The 6,786-nt window shown below is 42.3% G+C and overlaps 1 non-coding gene across 1 annotated transcript; it reads right to left on the bottom strand.

The window, feature by feature from the left end:
* Nucleotides 1–4,379: 4,379 nt before the first annotated feature.
* LOC142558659 (U6 spliceosomal RNA) lies at nucleotides 4,380–4,482 on the bottom strand. The gene has a single exon (XR_012823073.1). It is a non-coding gene; the product is annotated as a U6 spliceosomal RNA (small nuclear RNA).
* Between the last annotated feature and the right edge of the window lie 2,304 nt (nucleotides 4,483–6,786).

Below are 6,786 nucleotides of genomic sequence, written 5' to 3'. Positions count from 1 at the left end.
GAAGAATTTGTGCCTTGTCCTGTCCACACTTGTTCTCAGTCCCATCTTTAGCAGTGTGTACTCGAGAATGCTTTAACACCAACTCACCTGATGACCCTTGCCAGAATTGGCTGTTTCAAGCATTTCTAGTACATTGCAAAGTGACGTAAGATGCCAGTGGTCTCAGACTTTTTCAGCCTGTGCTACCATGCAGCAATATTTTCTAAACTAGTGAGCAATGATGTGGTGCCATCCTGTTGCCGCCACAGATTTTATTTTCGTGATGGTGCACCAAACCTCACCTACTTTCCCAAACAACCTTCACACCATTCTATTCCTGCTCTATCAAACTCATATTCACGTCGGCCTGCATTCAAATCGTGTCAGCCTCCCTCTCGCCGTTGCCACTCCATTTCCCCAATGCTTCGGTGTCCCAGCTCTTCTGGAAGAAAACTGACAACTGTAGTTCACTAGGCAAGATCTGGGCAGTGGTTTCAATGTAGTCAGCACCGTAGCTGTGGCTGATATGTAAAGATGTAAAATGAACCACTAGCTGCCATAATGACGAAGGTGGAAGTGTCAACATTGCCAGAATTCTCAAGAACTTATTTTCCCTTCCTAAAAAGATTGCAGTATTTGTAGAGGGCATCGCGACAAATGCTCGTGTAAACACAGGGCCTGCCATTTCTGGAATAAGTGAAAACTTCTGCCGCAAACTCAAGCAAGTGACGATACCGGTTTCTGATCTTTCGCTACACACGTCAAGCCTTTGGCAGCGTGTACCAGTCGTGTTGTGATTCAAGACGTACTGTACTGCGTTGAATTAGTCATTCTATGGTATGCATCGCATGACATTATTCTGGGCTTGGGCTTCGATTTCGTGCATCACGTTATGGTCAACTGCGCGCAACTCGCTTTGTCCCCACGCAGTGACACTACCGTCGATCTTCCTAGCCAGTCTTCTAAAGTAGTTGTTGCTCCCGATGTCATTTCACCTTCTTTGCCGCCTTGGTGCTAGTCTCTCATGACCGTTTTCGACTCAACTGTCCCATTAACACCATTTGAGGAGGGTGCACGTCACTAAATCCTCCTACTCCCGTTTGCTATTGCCACACTAGCCGATGGTTCTGGGGCAATTCATGTACGCAATCCATTTCCCTGTCCTTCAACTCTGTTATACACGCTGAATGTGCGGGGTGTCTCGACACTTTTGATGTCATTCTCCAATTTGACCTACGTTCCAATGAGGTACCAATGCCTATTGATGCCATAACTTCAGCTGCTGCACCCATGTCCTGTTCTCTAGGTGTTTTCTTGCATACCATCGATGGCGCACTTAAGCGAGCCCAACACAGTCATGCCGTTCAACTGCTTGAACGTTTTCAAGCCTCTTTCAACCTTGGCCAACCTTCCTTCGGGCCCACATCAGTGGTTCTTCACTGTATCGGCACCAGTCACTATGCTTCGCTTTGCCAGCGTCCATACTGTGTTTCAGCAGCTGAATGCCGGGTCATTGACAAACACATAGACAGCATGCTTCTATGTGGTGTGATCCAGCCCTTCCACAGACCTCGGGCAACTGGTTGTTCTGGAGCGCGGAAAGGATGCCTCAGTCGGATTTTGTACACACACTCAACACACAAAATCTGATTGAGGCATCTTTTTGCGATAAGGTACCGTGCTCCCATGCACTAATTATGATTTTTTTATGAACCTCTTAAATATATATATATATATATATATATATATATATATATATATATATATATATATATATATATATATATATATGTATGTATGTATGTATGTGAGGTTCTTAAAAAAACATATTACATAAATACCACAGTCAAGCAAGGTGCATGGCAATTTTTCAATGCTAAACACTTTCACTTCAGCAAGGTGTCACGACCTAAATTCAGTCGTTTTGTACATTCAGATTCCAACCTTTTTCTTTTGTGTAACCGAAAATTAAGAGAACGAGTGAATAAGCCCACTGGCGACAAAATGAATTACAGTAAATAACTATAGTAATACAAAAATAATGCTGGAATCACTTGTCACAATCAGATTAACGCTGTTCATAGCGGTCAGTGTGTTTATAAGATACATATATTTCCAAGAGATCAAACGCACTTTACATAACAGTATCACAGCCACTTGCTATCCGTGAACCTAACAATGAAACGATCTGAGAGCAGCAAATAACGGCCGCATATAACCAGCCAGTACTCGCAACGACCTTGAAGCGCTTGCGTCAGTCTATCGCTGCACCATCGGATAAGCGTCCAAGTCTCCCACGGTGGCGGCGGCATCGATCTTCGGCGGTTCCTGCCGTTTGGTCGCAAAGTAGCGAAGCGGGAAATAAATCAGGTGGGGAACAGCCGCTATGACCAGCAGTTTCTTCCACGAAATCCTTCCCTTGGTGAGCCTCGACATGTTCGGTCCCCGCGCGCAGTCGAATGAATGAAATATTGAATGAATGGAAGGAAACACCACCTCCGGTTCACTTCACGCGAAGTCACTCCCAAGATTTGGCTGGTAGCGCAGCCACAGAACAGCGCAGCTTCGAACGGAAGCCAGACATTCGTTCTCATTAATCCTGGCGACTGGATGACGAAAACCACGTCAAATAGGCCAGCGGTTTGCGTAACTTCAGCCAATGCCGTCACATGTCGTCTGCAGCATGTCTACAGCGGCAAGTCGGTAAAGCCAGTGACGTCACAGGTTGGTGGATTTGGACACCACCTACAGCAACGTTCTTGGATCGTTCTGAAAGCTTCAAATAGGTGGTGTCGAAAATTCGATATCTATGACGTGATTCTGGCTCACAAAATTGATTTCGCTGCATGCAACCAGCAAAAGCATAGCCTTCAAGATTCGCATATGTTTGTTCAGAGGGCGCCACCACTGGAACGAGGATTTGGACACCACTTATTTTGCACTTGTATTAACGGAAAATAATACGCTGCGTAGTGCAGATTCCGAGTGACGAAATTGCCAAAAGGAAAGTGGCGTTGCAAACATGACAGCTAATTATGACATTACCGGTTGGTTTCGGTCAGTTTTGGTCAAAGTTACTTTGGTTTCAGCAACGCATCGGCGGGTATGACTAGAAGACCATAGTGACCATATCTCTAGTTTAAGCAAGCTGTAGGCGCCGTAGTACGGCAAAGCTTAGCGGCAACACATGGCATTCGAGATTAGTTTTTATTACTCCGAGGGAACTTCAGAAGATGCCTCCTTCTCACGTCTCGTAGCTCTTCTAACCTCACCACCCATTAATTCTCGCCTACGGCTTCACTGTGAAACAGCTAAAGAAAAGAAATCGCGATCAGCATTCAAATATTGCAGCTATGAGAAAGTGTACAAAACCAAGGAGAAAAATATAACGTAAAGTGCTGAGTTGATGTATTGCAGGTATACAAGATTATCTAACTCTACGCATCTGAAGCCCTCCTCAGAGATGAAGGCTTCCTTTATTTACTTATGTGCATTAACTCTGTGTGGAATGACAATAATTAATGCACCATTGCCTTTATTTTCAATATCTATCTGTGTTTAAAACAAAACAGAACACAACGAGTATTACACGTCGTATATTTCACGCGCACGGGCCTCTTCTATTGGCATCAAAATAACTTCATTTACAAAAATAGCATTTTAGATAAATAGATATATGTAAACCGTGAGCAGCTTCTCCGTAATGTTCTTTGACTGTTGATACACAACTAGACGGGAATAATTCGACCAAACTTTTTTGCACTTTTCAACATATATGACATATGGCTAATAAAATCTGTCGATGCACAACTGCATGGGGACAATTTGACCGAACTTTTCGTACATCCCGGTGTCTTTCCTCTTTCGCGGTTTCCCTTTTCAAGGAGGAATTTACGTTTACTTTATGTCCTTGTCGTACGAGATTAGTTAGCGTCCGAAAATAACAATAACACCGGCAAACGGAGGCTTTTGAGAGCACCTAAAAAAATTTAGTTTCACGTAGATTAAACGTGCGTTGAATCTGCATAATCGTTTTTTTTTTTTCTAGAGCTGAACAACAATGAAATGACCATGTCTAACGAAATGTTATCGGATTGGCATATAAGCGCCATTTTCCTGAAGCAAATCCGTTTAACTAAATTTTCACGCGTTACGCATACAATGAAATATAACTTTGTTACAGTGAGTTAGACCGTGACCAACTATCGTGCTATAAATTTACATCATAGCAACGTTTCTTCTTTTTAGAGAACAGAATATTCCAGAAACAGGTGTAGTACCAGGCTTTTCATGTAAAGTGAGTACACACACGCGCACACACGCGCACACACACACACACAAAAGAAGCACGTTCCAAGTTTCGCTTGAGATAATGCAGATACATGTTAGAAAAAGTACGAAAAAATGTGGAACGCTTCACGATTTTGCGTGTCATCCTTGCGCAGGGGCCATGCTAATCTTCTCTGTATCGTTCCAATTTTAGTATATGTACTTTGGAAGTACAGTAGCGAATCCTTCGTTGAAGTATATATAGCCATGAATTCGATGGCACCAACGCCGCGGTGACATGTCTTTAATGTTCAACGTTTTGAAGTCACGGACTTCGACAATCTATGTATTTTGTAATTTTTTACAACCTTTAGGTAACTTAGCAAGGTCATGTTATACTAAGTACAGTTTATTTCCACGAATCCGATACTTATACGAAATGATTTCTTTTTCAGAACAAGAAAACTACGACGGCTGCATTCTTCGCTTAGTGTCGCCCTCTCGTGGCCGTCGTACCAGTTAACACAGCCGCGTAAATTCAAAACAAGGATCTTCGCAGTTGAATTCAAATTAAAGAATAGATATATCAACCCGGCTGAATCAGTTAACATTAAGTACAAACTGACTCGTACATGATGTCATGGATGCCGTCTGAACTCCGTACTCATCGTAACGCTATAAATTATACTACGCTAAGAACCACGTATACCGCACAAATAGTACTGTGACTATAGTTGCTTGTTTCGTGATGGCTACGTCACATAGCCACTGGCCGGTAAGAAGTTAAAGAGTCAGGCGGTCGGTTGGGCATGGAAATTACAGGTACTTCTATGGAAATTACAGGTACTTCACGCAAACAGTAAGGGAAATGCTGTAGACTAACACAATGATTAAAAAAGAAAGGATATAGCGGTTGTATTTGGAAAGCAATCTCGGGAAGAATGGTTTTGACTAGGCCGTTCCACGCCGAGATCTGCCGGAATTAATAAGCGCTTGTTCTAGTAGGACATCATTTGTGGGGGTGTCGTATGGTGCAGCGACTATAGATACGACGCGCATTTGTAGGTAAAACGCGCTTAATGAATTGTCTCCTGAGGTATGTGTGTTCAGTAGTCGTTTTATCGAATCCAATACACTACATTAGTGAAAGCACTGGCATGGAAGAGGAAGTGCAGGTAATTGTGTGGGGACGTCTTGGTTGGCGCAATAAATTTAGAACGGCAGACCGAATAGATTACGTTTTGTCAAAGCTATACGGTTGCTTATTTAGCGCAGTCTGTACTCCGGATTTTTTTTTTTTTTTTGAGACAGCCTCGTCGTGCTTGGTTTCCAAAATGTGCCTTAGAATCAGGTCGTGCTTTCTTTTTTTTTTTTTTTGAAGGGGGCCACGCACTGCTAGATCCGAATCAGCGGGCCACCATTCTCCCGCCGTGATCTGGGAACCACTGGTCGTAAATATTTTCGTTTTAACTGGTTAAAGCGAACGCAATATTTAGTAATCCCGAATTCTAAAGCATCTACTGAGTGAGGTGGGGCTATTGCATTTTTGTAAACCAATTACAATTTGCAATAAGTGATCCCAAGATTTTTTTGTGTACCGAATTTGGTAACACTTCTAATATATATATATATATATATATATATATATATATATATATATATATATATATATATATATATATATATATATATATATATATATATATATATAAGGCTTGGTTGGAGAAGAAAAAAAAAAGAATAGTGAATGTATATATGGGTCTTCTGATGCGCCTAAGCATAAATGACTGATCAGTATATTTCACCAGAATTTTGGTGCAGCAAACTACCAAGGATGGCAGAACCAACGATAGAACATGCAATGCCGTCATCTGACGTCGGCAGCGGAAATATTATGGAGTTTTATATTTTGCGCACGCAACGTTATAGGGGACGCAAACCGTCGGGCTTATAAATTAGAGCGCAAGAAAAGCATACAAAAAGAAAAAAAAAAGAACCCAAAGGGGTGTACGAAAGAACCCAGAGGTCCCTTTCGCTACCCAGGTCCGTTTGCATAAAAAAATTTAAAAGTTATTAATCGAAATAGCCGGAACTTCATTTTTCACGCAAACCATGGACATATTATTTTGACGTAGCAGTTGTCGATGCCTCTTTATGCCCAGACATTTATTTTTGGAATATGGACGTATGGCTCCCTAAAAGCCGGAAACTTCGAATTCCAGTGGTATTGACTTAATACGCTGCGCAGGGCAGAGCCAGAGGGATCAAAGTGACAAAATTACAAGTGTCGTTGAAAACATGTCAGCTGCGACGTCACCAGTTGCTTTCGGCGGGAGACGCCACAATAAAGCTATGCATTGCAGCAGCACATGGCCTTCGAGATCCGTTTTTATTACTCCGAGGGAGGCTACGATGTAAAATGGGCAAAGACTGAAAGATTCGAGGAGCAGTAGCCAACTATTGCAGGCATCGCAAAGTGTACAAAAGGAAGCAGCGTAATCTAGTAACGTAAAGTCACGTAAAGCGCTCATTTGATGC

Source organism: Dermacentor variabilis, chromosome 9 (genome assembly GCF_050947875.1).
Source record: "Dermacentor variabilis isolate Ectoservices chromosome 9, ASM5094787v1, whole genome shotgun sequence".
Taxonomy (NCBI): Eukaryota; Metazoa; Arthropoda; class Arachnida; order Ixodida; family Ixodidae; genus Dermacentor; species Dermacentor variabilis.
The sequence above is the reverse complement of the archived record's forward strand: the minus strand, read 5'-3'. Positions and strand labels throughout refer to the sequence as shown.